This window comes from Tenrec ecaudatus, chromosome 18 (genome assembly GCF_050624435.1).
Source record: "Tenrec ecaudatus isolate mTenEca1 chromosome 18, mTenEca1.hap1, whole genome shotgun sequence".
Taxonomy (NCBI): domain Eukaryota; kingdom Metazoa; phylum Chordata; class Mammalia; order Afrosoricida; family Tenrecidae; genus Tenrec; species Tenrec ecaudatus.
This window is the reverse complement of record NC_134547.1, coordinates 36,266,785-36,282,027: the sequence shown is the minus strand read 5'-3', so window position 1 is coordinate 36,282,027 and position 15,243 is coordinate 36,266,785. Positions and strand designations below refer to the sequence as shown.

Here is a 15,243-nt window from a genome sequence, read left to right as displayed (position 1 = left end):
TGCTCATACTCAAGGCCCCCAGCCAGGTGGGAGGCACAACTGGGCAGTCCAAACTAGGCCCAGGCTCATGACATCACCCAGGTGGGCTCAACCCAGCCAATGGAGGCAACCAGTACCTTTAAGTATGCCTTCCTCCAGCCAGTGGGTGAGTTAGAGTAAAAGCAGGGAGCATGCTCTGGCACTCTCTGACTGGCACTTGCTCTTACCCGGTCCCAAATAGCAGGGGAGGGTAGCGAGGGGGCCTCCCTCCCTCGCACTGCACACATGCATCCACTCTGGACCTACTTGGGGCCCACAGCCTCTGTTTTTCTCGTTTACCCTGCTTCTGGTTAGCAGCAGGTCGGAGGGTGAGGACCCACACATGTTGCCCCAGCATGCTCAGGACCTGTATGCTTGAGGGTTCTTGGGCTTCTGGCCTCCTGGAGAACACCCCCGGCACACTCCAGTTCTGCATATATGTGGTTGTTTGGACCCAGTTGTGAACCCCTTTGAGACTGTAAAACCTGAAACTTGTCCTGTGCTTCATAAAAAGCCCACTCAGATTACAAAACGGGCGTTAGCGTGAATTCTTTCATTGTGTGAAACCAAGAACTGAGGTATTATGGACCCCGGAGAGCTAACGGTTTTTCTAACCAAAATTTCTAACTCCCACCAAATGACCTCTTCCTGCATGTGTATGGTAAGAAGGTGGAGGAAGACGCTGATATGATTCACCTGTAAATTTTTGCGAACAGATTTCCCTGAAATGCTATCCTACTGCTTACAAAATGAGCCCTATGAGAAGCAAGACGAGGATTCTCATGACCTGTAAGAGCTAGAAGTGGATCCTCTGGACCCGAGATTCCTGTGGAACCTGCTGGATCCAGATGACAACGACATCATCAGGGAGCAGCAGAAGAACCAGGAGTCAAAGCATGGAAGGAAGTGACAGACTTCTCAACCCAAAAAGCAAGTCAAAATGAGTGCTGTTGTCAAAGAGGCTGGCTTGCCGACTGGGGGGCCTCTGGATGCTTCCTGGGGAAGTCGCACTTGCTCACCCAAGAAGTGCAGTGGACTGCCTTCGATTTAGGCTTATCGGGGTGGGATGCCTCTGGGAACTGGGCTTTCTGACCATAGAGCCTGAGCTGGTTGCCTTCTGGTTGAGGCTTACAGCAGCACAGCATGCTACTTTGAACATTTATTGGCAGTCCTGAAGTACCTGTACAACATTCTGATAAACAAGTACCCTGAGAACTTCGCACCGTCATCACAATTTGTGAACACCTTAACAAACCCTTTGTGCGTGCATTTTGTCTGTGAGTTTCTGGGTAGCAATTTCAATGGGTAGTAGAAATAAGAACGTTAAATTACAGACATTAATTAAGGCATCTACTAAATTGTTAATAAGCGGAGTGTCAGGGTTGTATATGCTCACTATACTTATTCCACTTGTATGCTGAGCAAGTAACCTAAGAACCAGGTTACCGGTTCTATATGAAGAAGAAAACAGCATCAGGATTGGAGGAAGATTTTATTAACAATCTGGAATATTGCAGATGACACAATCATTCTTCCTGAAAATTATTCTCTCTGAACTTTTGAGATCTTTCTCTAGCGAGAGCTGGTCTTCACAGCCCATTAGTCATAAGTGTAGAGATTAGTTTGCACACATTCCCTTCCAGGTCCTCAGTATTGCAAAAAGCCATCGCTGTGGGTTACAAATCAATGTAAGGAAAACCCAAATCTTCACAACTGCAAAAGTAGAGAACATGATAAATAGGCAAACATTGAGGTCGTCAAGGATTTCGCCTTGCTGGGATCCACAATCAATACTCATGGAAGCAGCAGTCAAGAGCTCCAACAATGCATTGCATTGGGCAAGGCTGCTGCACGTGACCTAGTTAGAGTTTTGAAAAGCAAAGAGGTTACTTTGAGGACTTAAGGTGCGCCTGACCCAAGCCCTGGTATTTTCAACTGTTTCATATGCATGTGAAAGTTGAAAGCATGTGATATTGAATAAGGAAAATCAAAGAAAAATGGATGCATTTGAATTATGGTGCTGGTGAATAATATTGAAAGAACCATGGGCTGCCAATAGAACAAACAAATCAGTCTTGGAAGAAGTACCGTCAGAATTCTCCTTAGAAGCAAGGTTGTCAAGACTTCATCTCACGTACTTTGCACATGTTTTCAGGAGAGACCAGTTCCTGGAAAAGAGCATCACGCTTAGTAAAGTGGATGGGCAGCAGAAAGGAAGAAGGCGCTCAAGGAGATGGGTTGGCACGGTGGCTGCAATAATGGCTCAGGCATAAGAACAATTGTGAGGCTTGTGAAGGACTGGGCAGTGCTTCATTCTCTTGTACAACATTGGAACTACGTACAACTGTGAGTTGTAACCAACTAGACAGCACCTAACAACAGCAACCACAGTGCATATCCTTGCATAGTACTGCCAAACTACTGACACCCTGGCCCAGTCAAGTTGACACAAACCTGAACTCTCACACTGGAATTCAGTAGAGACAAACAACTAACCATGGGCTACCTAGTCACCATGTGATCGGAGGTATCCATCATGAAATAGGAGTTGTCTGACCCATAAAGTCATTCAGTAGGATATGCACAGTAGCACTCCATGAAGTATATGCGAGATCAGACTTAACTTCCCTGGAAGTCTAATTATGTCAGTAACTTTGTACCCAAAGCAGTACATTGTTTTGCATAAAATTTGTTGTTTCATATTGTAGGCCTGTAATTCTTAAGAAATTACTTGTTTTAATCTCTCTAGTAGACATTCCATGCATGATAAATTTTAATGCACAAAATAATAAATTATAATAAATATGAAAATAATATAATTTGTTCAATAATGTAATCAAATAAAAAACACTGCAATTTTTCAAAAAGGGTGCAACATCAAGGGTGCATTCTATAAAAATCCTGGGTGTGAAAAACTTTGAAACATGGGACTGCACAAAGTCCGACGTCACAATCAGGACAATGGAACCTGGTTTCCTTTCATATTCTCTTTCCATTGCCATCTCGCTTTGAGCAACAAACCACACCCATCCTTCTAGGTGCTGACTTTTTTTTCGGTTGGTGGGATATAGTCCATGGAGTGACGACCAATAAGGCGTTCTGGGTTGGCAACGTCAACAGTGCGATGGCCAGGTCTATTCACAGCCATTGATGGTGTTTGGTGGGTCACAAAGATCCGTTCAGCAACTTTCCACATGAAGTCACAATGAACCAAAAGCTTGTCACTCTTTGCTCTGTGCAAAATGTAGGCAGTCCACAAGCATTGCTTGAGAAGATACCTGAAGATCTTCTTGCAGTATTTCTTTTGCTGTTTCCTCATTGCTGGTTAGAATGTATGTTCTTGGTCGGCTCTGTTGACACCTCCCATGGTTTTATTGTAGTCTATCACTACTTGTGGCATCATGACTTCTTGCCCACCTTTCGTGTGTACCATAACAGTTGAGGTATCATGAACAGTACTCATTAGACACACATGTTTCCTGTCACGCTATCTTGCCTTTCTGCCAGGCAACCGTTTCTCCAGTTTTTAGTTTCTTGCCAAACATTGCTGGCATGTCATGCCGGTTAGCCCTGACGGTTCCATAGGCATCGGTTTTGTTTTTTATAAGAAACTAATAAAAGTTCAGGGGATGTATAAGAGTTGTCAGTTGTAACGCAATAGCCTGATTTAGCAATGGCTCAAGGAGTGTTAGAACAGATGTTACCATTCCATAGTCGCTGTACTTTGGATTGAATTTTCTGCCTTTTCCAGTGCATATATGACTGAATTCCAAATGTAGTCAGTTGACAATTCACAGATCATATAGGATTTTATACCAAATCGTGCTCTCTTTGATGCAATTTAGTGTATCCAGCTGAACCGTCCCTTATAGGACATTAGACTTTTATCTATGTTGATGTCTCTTTCTGGCACATACGTCTGCTGGAAATTCTTTACAATCATTTAAGATACTTCCCAAATTTTCTTTAGTTTTGGTGCAGGATGAGTAGTTTCATCAAATCCTTCATTGTTTGTGAAGTGAAAAATTTTCATTATCAGGGAAAATCATCTGTATTCTGACATGATGATGCCAAAAAATGGAGTTGCAAGTAATTTATTGGTGGTCCAATATACCATTTCCGCAGGAGTTTCCCCTCCACTCCCTGAAGTATTATTAGACCCAGAAATTCCCAAATGCCATCCTTGGTCACTAGTTCCCTCATCACTGGTCACTTTCTGCTTTTTGAAAACTTATGAAACAGAATAGTGGATTTTTGCTCTTTTTACCTGCTTGTCTCTGTAACAATTTTTTCAATGACCTCATCGGTCAGAAATAATTGTAGGTACGCCAAAGTGTTGTGGTCAACGTCTACTTTCATACCAGGTGCTCCAATAAACGGGAATCTTGGGGAAGCTGCCTGATCTGTACCGCAGACAATAGAGCACCAAGTTCGCACATCGCTGAGCTCAGGTTCAGAATCCTCACTTACCTGATCAGTGTCAGTGTTGGATGATGAATTTCCCCATGAACCGCTATCGCTCAATTCTGTGAGTAATTCTAAGTCACTGTCGCTGTCATTTATCTGGTCTAAAACTCGTTTTGTGCTAAAGTGACACTTTTTTGATGCCATGGACAAAAAATTTCCAGGCAAAACATTTTCCAAATGACAGTAAAAGGGCAGGCAGGGCACTGGAGACTGATCTAGGGACAAATCTGAGGTGATTTGCTTTGATACAATGTAATCCTCACAGGTTACATTGTATCACTGTGTGTGTGTGTGTGTGTCTTTTAGACTTGCAGTTTTGAATTTCCCACCCAGTTCCGCCCCCATGTGGCAACACTGCAAGCAGAGAACACCACTGGACAGGGGAGCAGTTAAGGACTTCGCTGCAGTGTAATCCTGAGTGTGTCTCGGGGTTACCACTTCTGACCGTTAACATTTACCCCAAGTCACACTTGGGATTACCATCAGGGAGGTGAAGCAGGACTTGAAGACACAGTAAATTGCATAGAAACAGTAGCTCAGATTCCTCTGGTTTCCCTCCTGCCATGTGATCTTCCTCTAACAGTTTGTACTTATGTCCTCACGTGCAGACCTTTATGATCCTTTGACACAGGAAGAGAAACGCACGCTTGCTTTACAGATGGTTCTGCATGACGTACAATGTTACCACTCAAAAATAGCAACACTCTGGCCCATTTCTGGGACCTCCCTGAAGGACATTTGTGAAGGGAAATCTTCCCCATGGAAAGAGTTTCAACAAACTCATGTTTGCTTATTTTCCTTGGATAAAGAAATGTGCAGCGGTATACTGTACAGTATACCAGATATACAATTGTATATTGATTCATGGGCTGTGGCCATGATTTGGCTGGATGTTCAGAGATTTGGAAGGAGCGTGATTATAAAATTGATGGCAAAAAAGTGTGTAGGAGAGTTATATGCATAACCTCTGTTTCTGTCTCATGTGAATGCTCACCAAAAGGCTATCATGACATCATAGAATGTTAATAATCAAGTGAATAAGATGACATTTGCTGTGAAAAGCATTCATTTCTCCAATGGTTTCATTAACAAAGGGGTCATGGTGAGAGGGATGGAGGTTATCCGTGGGCATAGTAACAGAGATTTTCACTTACTACGGGTGACTTGGCTGCAGCCACTGATGCCTGGCCAATCTGCCAGCAGCAGAAGGCAACACTGCATCTATTCCTTGGGGAGATCAGCCAGCAACCTGGTGTCAGGTTTATCATATTGAAATACTTTTATCATGGAATGGGATGTGTTTTGCTTTTACTGGACTAGACATTTACTCTAGATACAAATTTATCTTCCTGTATGCAATGCTTTTGCCAAAATACCATCTGGACTTACAGAACGCCTTATCCGACACAGCAATGTCTTGCATTAAATGACTCACTGCATAGCAAATAAAGTGCAACCATAGTCTGTTCTAATGGAATTCACTTGTCTTACCATATTCACCATCATTTGGAAACAGCTGGCTTGATAGAATGATGGACTGGCCTTTAAAAGACAATTCATAAAGCTCAGGAGAGAGCCATGCCCACCTGAGAGGTGTGTCAGACATCCCAATGTAGCCCCTCCTCCTGCTGGGCCCTGCCTTTACTCCTGAGGGAGCTGCTTGCTGGGCTCTTGACTTCTGGCACCACCCTCTGAAAAATGACTCATGCTTTCAAACCCAGAGACCTCCTCTTCACCAAGATGAAAGGATATCTTCAGTGGCAAGCTCAAGTAGATGAAGTTTGTGATGGAGCACCCACAAACTGCCCATTTACATTTTGGAACTCATGAGCAGCTTTTTTCAGGCCCAAAGGATATTATTTCCTTCAAAAATAATGAAAAGTGCAGCAAGCAAAATAAGCAAAAAGTTTTTAATAAATGCTTGTGGAAAATAGCAACACAAAAGTGAAATGTTCTAGTCAACAGGCATCAATAAAGTTATCTAATACATCTTCTGATGTTGAAACTGAAGGGAAACAAAGTCGTGTTTCAAAGGAAGATGTTGAGCAGGATGAAAAGCCAGGAAGGAGGATGTGGCTAAGGCCATTGATATAACTACCCCACAAGAGGGAGAAGGAGAAAGACAGAAAAACAAGCAGAAACCGAGGAGACTGGAGTAGCGCCCATAAACCAAAAAGGCAAGCTCACAGCCATGGGGTCAGGCTGACTTGGAGTGACACCACCAGGCTGACAGCAGTAGCGCCGGTTAATCTAAAAGTGAGTCCCAAAAGAGGCCGGCCGTCAGCGATGGAAGTCAAGACCCCAAAAGCACGAGGCAGACTCCAGATGGTAAAACGGCCTTGGCCTTCAGAGAGTGACATGGGACACCAAGAAAAGTAAGAAGAAAGGGCAAGAGGAAAATCACCTTAAAAAGCAACTGAAAATGGAGGAAGAGATAAACCAGGAGGAAGAGCAACCAAGAAAAGAGCCAGACAAAAAGGGGAGAAAGAAGTAGAATCAAAACGGAGACATTTACCCCAATCTGGGGTTGCATCAACTTTTGATTCGGAAGAAGGCGGCAATGATCAAGAAGGTGAAAGAAAAGAAAGGACAGACAGACAGCTTCCAGACTGCTCATAGGAGGCACTTGCTGAAAGGGCAGCATGAGAAGGTAGCGACAGAGCTCGTTAATCCAGTTACTGAAGAGAGAATGCCAGAAGAGCAAATATGAGTGCTTATGTTGATCTTGAGATAGACACATTGAACTGAATTCCCCCCAGACTCTAAATCAAGCACGTCCTTATTAATGACATTATGACTGATATGATTGTTTTTAAAATTACAGTAAGGTACACAGTATATACTAAGAGCAGCCATCATTCCTATTACAGTTACTACCAAGCTTAAAAACAAAGCTTTGTGTATTTGAAAGTTATAACCAGCTCAACGGAAGGTGGTGATTGTGCATATCACTTTTTATAAATTATGAACCTTCATTTTGCTCTGAAGCTATGTGTTAAGCTTGGAGCAGCTGCAACACCCCTGAGAACAGGCACTGGGCCCTCTGACCTTCCTGTGTTGTTAATTCTTTAGAATCTTAATTGTGTTGTTGTTTTTTTGTGTGTGTGACAGAAGGCTTTCATTTTAAAGATCTCAAAGCAGGAACAGAGTAGCCTTTCCTGATTTATACAGAAGAGCCAACACTGCTGATGGTCTGATTATAACAGTCACATACCGCTTTTTGTGTCAAGGGTCATTTATCACTCATAAGATTTTCTAAGAAGTCTAAAACCCATGAAGAATATTTATAAACTTACAAACTCACAAATTTATACTGAAGAGCAATTTAAGTTAAAGCATTCCCCTCTAATGAGAGAATTAAAAACCGCACATCTGCCTTGTGCTTTACAAGGACAATTTACATCCTGTTGATGTAGAATGGTATTAATGTCTGATAGTTACGATGACCCGAAAGGCTGCAGGGTGAGCACCATCCCACTTTGCCTTGGACATGCTTCTGGCTGAGAGTGAGCAGAGCTGACTGAAGAATTCTCCACATGGTTCCACCTGTCAGTGTGTGGTCTTAAGAGAGTCAAAACACGAGTCTCACACGGGAAGTCAGAATCGATCTGCTGCTCTGCTGGCCACCGCACGGATGTTGCCATAAACCTTTGATGGAGGATTTCCCAGAATGAGGTTGCAAATGGCCGTTCTTGCCATCTTGATGTTTTGGAAAGAGCCAAGAATGTGAACTTTCACATCGGCCAGGACAATCCGTGTCCGGGTCACGTTCTCAATGGTGAATTTGGTTTTCCCTCCTTTGCTCTCGAGAGGTGGTCTCCCTTTAACGGCTTAACGTCCGTAACTTCAAAGGACTCGAGGAAGAGGTCGTCCAGCCTGATGAGGGCAAGGGGGTCCTCTACCTGAAACCCCAGAATAAAGGCTTTCACGAAGTCAGCGGCTTTTGTCAGGGCACTGACATCCTTGGTTTCTTTACAAATCCTGATTTCCACATTCCGCGATTTCAAGTTAAAGCGGATCTGAAGTCCCAGGTGCTCTACAACAGGCGTGAGGATCTTCATCCAGTTCTCTTTCAGTGGTGTGTATCTATCTGTTCGCTGGCACGGGCACTTTCCTTGTTTCTTCTTTTCCGCCCAAGAGCCCATCCCCGGAGAGGGGCGGGAAGACGGGCCTCTTCGCGGGCCGGGCCTCCTCAGTGTCCATGCGGTCCCCGTCTTTGCTCTCCTCAGTCGCCCACAGCTGCTTAGCCTGCCGTTTCCTCGCCCGCCGGCTTCCCTTGCGAGTGACGTGAACGAAACCGTCCGCGGCCCCGGAGCTCTGTGCCTCCATCTCGCCTACCATCCCCGCCGGTGCTTCCGCCTCTCACACGTGGGCTGCCGCACTTTTAATTGTGTTTTTTAATCCTGAGAGGTTAAACAGTACTCTGTGAAGAAGAAAAAAAGAAAGAAAAGAAACTGTAACCAAAATTTTAAAATAAAGGATTTGTTTTGTGGGCTGGGGCAATGTTCCTGAGCCAGGATTCATGAGTCTAGAAGCCATGGGGTAGAAATGGGATAGGCACTCACAAATTTTTTGCTCTTCTCCCTGCAGCCCGATGCTCCTTGGGTCTGGAGGTCTTAGTTAGAAAAGGAGGAATAATCCCACCTGCACGATATTGATTCAATTGTAATGGAAATGAAGAAAGACCGGAAATCAAGAGAGACCATACCCTCTGTGGGCTCTTCAAGCCTCTGGATCAACAGGTAAAGAAGGGAGCTACTGTTGGACTGGTATGCTTGATCCTGATTACCAAGGGGAGAATTAGACGTAAAGAAAAATATGTTTAGAATACAAAAAATCCCTTGGTGCTTCCTGAAGGCAAAGGGTTTACAGAATGGATGGTAGAAGAAAGTTATGTTAAATACTAATTATGGCCATGTGATCAGTTGCGGAAACAAGGACACTTAATTGTTATGAGTATTTTATCTATCTATCTATATTAATGAGCACAGGTGGTATAGTGATTATATGTTGGGTTAGGAGTTTAAAGGTCAGCAGTTTGAACCCATTTTCTCTATGGGAGAAAAGGAAGTTGTCTGCTCCCATAAAGACTGACCCCTCAAAACCCACAGGGGGCAGTTCTCCCCTGTCTAGTAAGGTCACTGAAAGTGGGAATAACCTTGCAGTGAGTTTTGAGTTTTATGCATGCATCAAATATTTTTGTTTAGTCCATTTATAAAATATATGATATAAATGGGACTAGTATATTTTCAGTTGTATGTTAGGCATAAGTAGGACTTTATAAATGAATTATTATTTTATATTATGCATGGTTTAAGATGTGTACACTGAAGACCAGTCAGTGCTGTAGCAAAGGTGGTGAAGAAAACAGTGCCCAACTGTCAGCAAGAATGGTACCTGGGAGGGGGGAGCGGGGAGGGAGGGAGGGGGAAAAAAGAGGACCTGATGCAAGGGGCTTAAGTGGAGAGCAAATGCCTTGAGAATGATTGGGGCAGGGAATGTATGGATGTGCTTTATACAATTGATGTATGTACATGTATGGATGGTGATAAGAGTTGTATGGGTCCCTAATAAAATGTAAAAAAAGAAAAGAGGAGAAAAAAATGATTAGGGTAAAGACTGTACAGATGTGCTTTATACAATTGATGTATGTATATATATGAACTGTGATAAGAATTGTGTGAGCCCCTAATAAATTGTTAAAATTATTTAAAAAAAAAAAAAGAATGGTACCTGGGGTCTTAAAGGTGTAGTCTTAAAAGAAGCAGCCATCTAAGTGAGGTGTCAACTAAGTTCACATGGGAGAAGCACACCAACCTGTGTGGTCCAAGGACTGTAAGTAATAAAGTACATATTCAAAGGAGGGAACAGTATCAAAGCTTAAATTGTAAACACCTGGTTTACAGAAAGCTATGGATGACAGAGGAAGCCTCAAATCCGTTTGCTGGGTCCTCACATGGACTGAGTCTCTGATTAATCCTTCAGTCCATAATCAAAGGATGTGAACAGCCTTGCTATTGGACAGAGAGCATTGTAAAGTTGATTATACAGATATAGTCAAGTTTAAGTATAAAACTTATTTGTTCCCCCTTTTGATCCATTTTAAAACTCAGTTTTTAATATATTTTCTTATTTCTTTTAGAGTTTTTCTATTTTGTCTAGTCATTGTTGTTTTGTTTGCTTACTGTTTGTGTTTTGTATGATTTTCTGTATGTAAAATCCAGGATAGGTAGATTTATAGAGACTGTAACTGAGGCCAGCTCGGTGGGGAAGGTTGGGGGAAGTGGGGAGCGAACAATAATGACTCTGAGGAGAATGTTCTGAAATTGATTGTGATAATGATTGCACAACTGTTAATATTTTTGAACAATTAGATTGTATGATATATGAAGTAAATGCCAATAAAACTATTTTTTAGAAAGATATGCACAGATTCCAAGTTGACAAGAGGTCGACTCTGATAGTTAGGTTTATATAATCTTCACTGGGCCAGGATGCCTTGTGTTTGGCAGTTAAGACCTATTAATCCTTCATTATGTGACCTAACACAATGAAATCATCTCCATAATGAGTTCTGATGTTAACAGTTAATCAGTCATACGATTCGGATGGGATACAACACCCTTAATCATATTGGATCCCTGATAGAATCCGTTGAAAGGAAGTTTCCTTCAGGGTGTGATCTGCATCAAATACAAGTGGATTCTGTGGAAGAACTTGCATGCTTTTTGCTTAGTCTGGATCGTGCACCAGGTTCATCACACTGTGGTTTTTTAGACTTGAACCAATAGCCCACATATAAACAAACTCTTCCATCAGTTTCAAGGCCTCACCTCCTCCCAGGGCCACAAACCAACATATCCTTCTCAGAAGGCCAGATAGTACATTTGTCACTTCATTTCCAAGTCTATTGAACAATCCCAGCAAGATGTAGCGATAGGTTTTGTGTCAATTTAGGTTGGTCAGGATTCTTGATATTTTGGAAGGCTTCCTCTATGATGTGATCTGGCCTGATGTAATCAACTCCATAATGAGCTCTGCTGTGAACAGCCACGGTGTTGTAGGAAGATTACTGCAGAGTGCTAACTACACAATCAGGTCGTAGCTTGGCATGCCATATGAAGGAGGTTTCATCAGAGGTGTGACTTAAACAAATTCAGCAGGAAGGCATGTCTCTTCTTGCTGATGTGGGTCCTCCATCTGTTGACCTGACCTCAGCTTGTTGGACTTGCACTAATGCCTGCCAACCCTGGGAGCTATCATTGATGCCACATTGCCTGCCAAGTGTGGAATCTTTCAACTCTGCAGTCCTGAGTCCTACCTGCTGACTCATCCACAACTGCCTCCACCAGTCTGGGGCCTTTTTGCTTCTTGGGAAAAGCCTCCAGCTTAATATTTGACCCACAGATATAAACCAGACTGGACTCACCTGCTGTGATAACTTTGTGAGCTATGTTTTTTATATAAAATTCTTTATATATAAAGTGATATATATACATATATTTTAAAATGATATATAAATATCACCAGGTTTGCTTATCCAGAGAACATAGCTGAATACAACATTTAATATTTACATAGCACCATGGATTAATATCATAAAGTTGAGCAAACGAAAATACACTATAATTTATTTATTTGTTTGTTTATATAAAACTCAAAAATAAGAAAACCTAAAACGTATTTAAGAATGCATTGGTTTAAAATGATGGAAATTCTAAGAATTGGAGTAGTAACCAACTAAGGAGCTGGGACAGGATTTATAATTAGGAAGACACACATGGAAGGAGGGTGGTGCATCTAGGTCGAGATGATATCCTCTTTCTTGATCTGGGTGGTATTTACATGACTGTCAGCTTGATAGTTACTTGTTAAATTGAACATATATGTTTTAGGCATATTCCGATTATGTGTCATACTTAACAATAAAAATATCTTAGAAACTTTCCTAGTTATTTCTTTCATGTTCACGTCTCCAGGAATTGATAGAATGTCAATTCAGATGTTTCAACACATGGATACAACGCTGGAAGCACTCACTTACCAATGCCAAGAAATTTGGGTGACAGCAAATAACTTCTAAAAATTCAAATTGGATTCAGAAGAGGGCATGGAATGACATCATTGGTGTTATCAGATGGGTCTTAAGCAAAAGCAAAGAGTGGTGGAAAGTTATTTACCACTGTTTATTCATCATGCAAAGACTGTGAGGATTATAACAAACTATGGAAAGCATTTCATAGAATGGGAATTACAAAACAATTAAACTCATGAGGAACCTATGCATCGACCAGCTGTTGGAACAGAACAACGGGATACTGTAAGGTTCAAAATCAGCAAAGGTGCATATTTAGGTTGTATCCTTTCCCCAAATTTACTAAATCTGTATGCTGAGCAAATAATATAAGACGCTAAGTGACATGAAGAACGTAACAGCAGGATTGGAGGAAGGTTGATTAACCACCTGCATAAAACAAAAGCCACACGCTTGCTGAAAGCAAAAAGGACTTGAAGCACGTACTGAAGAAGATCAGACTACAGCCCCAGGATTCAGGACTCCTCACAATATAGAAAGCAAAATCCTCACATCCAGACCAATAAATAGCACCATGATAAATGGAGAAAACACTGCAGTTATCAAAGATTACCTTTTACTTGTTTTCACAATCCAAGTCCAGAGAAGCAGCAAAGAAAGCACAAAACACATGGCTTTGGGGAAATGTGCTCCAAAAGACCTTATGAAAGTGACAAAAAGCAACATTGTCAACTTGAGCACTAAAGTACACCCGATCTAAGCGATGGCATTTTCAATTTCACGTACATATAAAAGCTGGAAGCCTGAAGAAGAATTGAGGACTCTGAATTACGGTGGCGGTGGTGAACACTGAAGATGTCATGGACTGCCAGAGAACCAAGAAATCGGTTTTGGAAGAAGTGCAAGTTAGTCTTAGAAACAAGAACTGCCTTTCTTATTTTGTCTTATGTACTTTGGGTCTGCAGGAGCTCTGGTGGCGCCGTGATTATGTTAGGCTGCAGTCTGCAAGGAGAGTAGTCAGAATGACCAGCTGCGCCAAGGGGTGAAGATGAGGATTTCTGCCATCTAGCTCAGAAGCAAAAAAGCCCACATGGAAGAAGCACACCGGCCAGTGCGATCACGAGGTGCCAAAGGGACCAGGTATAAGGCATCATGCAAAAAAAAAAAGATATATGTGTGTATATGTATATATGTGTGTGTATGTATGTGTATGTATGTATATATATATATATATATATATATATATATATATATATATATATATATATATATATATACCATATTGAATGAAGGGGGAAGTACAGAGTGGAGACCCAAGGCCCAAGTGTCGGTCACTGGAGATCCCCTCATTGAGGGGTTTAGGAGAGGAGATGGGTTAATTAGGGTGCAAGGTAGTACCAATGAAGAACATAGCTTTCCCCCAGATCCTGGATGCTTCCTTCCCCCAACTACCATGATCCGAATTGTACCTTGCAGGGCTGGATAGGGCAGAGGTTGCACACTGGTACATATGAGGGCTGGAGGCACAGGGAATCCAGGGTGGATGATACCTTCAGGACCAAGGGTGTGAGGGGCGATGCTGGGAGAGTGGAGGGTGAGGGGGTTGGAAAGGGGGAACTGATTACAAGGATCCACATGTGACCTCCTCCCTGAGGGAGGGACGGCGGAGAAGGGAGACTCCAGATAGGGCAAGATATGACAAAATAACGATGTATAAATTACCAAGGGCACATGAGGGAGAGGGGAGCGGGGAGGGAGGGGGAAAAAAAGAGGACCTGATGCAAAGGGCTTAAGTGGAGAGCAAATGCTTTGAGAATGATTGGGGCAGGGAATGTATGGATGTGCTTTATACAATTGATGTATGTATATGTATGGATTGTGATAAGAGTTGTATGAGTCCCTAATAAAATATAAAAAAAAGAAAAAAAAAGATGAGGATTTCTAGGCTTGTAAAGAGTTCTAGTCTAGGGACGTCACAGGGGTAGGTCTACCCTATCCTGTAGTGTCACCATAAGTCAACAAGGACTAAATGACGGACAGTGACTTTGGATGTGTTATCAGGAAGGACCAATGAGAGTCTTATTCCTTGATACTGTGGTTCCAGGATGGGGCAGGACCAGGCAATGTTTTATTCCTTTGTACATAGGGTTTCTCTGAATCACAACTGGCTTGACAGCATCTAACAAAAGTATTATCTAGCAAACATTGCCAACTAGTTATAATATTTACAGTATTTTGACAACAACCTTTTCTCCTATCTCATTCTCTACTTTTCTGTTGGGTTCAATAATCCATTGTAATGGCCATGGACTCACAGATAATACAATTATGGGAGCTTATTAGGGAATTTAGCAGGTTAAATTCCTGAATCACAAGCCAGGACCAGAAACCACGATGGACACAGGTTTTGTTCATAGCAGTGCCTCTCCTCAGGCAGCTGCCAAGTCTCTCTCTCTCTCTGATCTTTAGTGTCTCAGCCATGTGGTCCCTTGTCCTCTGGTCTTGATGGGCCAGAAAGCCTACACACTGTGCTGTCTCAGTCTTATCGTCTGTTCCTGGACTCTGTCTCATAGTCTCCTTGCCTTGACCTCTGGCGCATTTGCTTTACTGCATGTTCTCTGTGCCTCAGCCTCCAGTGCCTCTAGTCTCAGCCACCAACATATTAGGCAGGGATCTCAAGCATGCTTGGCTGATGACTCTTTCTCCTTGATGGCTCCAGGAAT

At 42.4% G+C, this 15,243-nt stretch overlaps 2 pseudogenes; one reads left to right on the top strand and one right to left on the bottom strand.

The window, feature by feature from the left end:
- Positions 1-6,183: 6,183 nt before the first annotated feature.
- On the top strand, positions 6,184-7,195 carry LOC142431691 (PC4 and SFRS1-interacting protein pseudogene; annotated as a pseudogene).
- A 507-nt stretch (positions 7,196-7,702) lies between these two features.
- On the bottom strand, positions 7,703-8,826 carry LOC142431522 (RNA-binding protein PNO1 pseudogene; annotated as a pseudogene).
- Between the last annotated feature and the right edge of the window lie 6,417 nt (positions 8,827-15,243).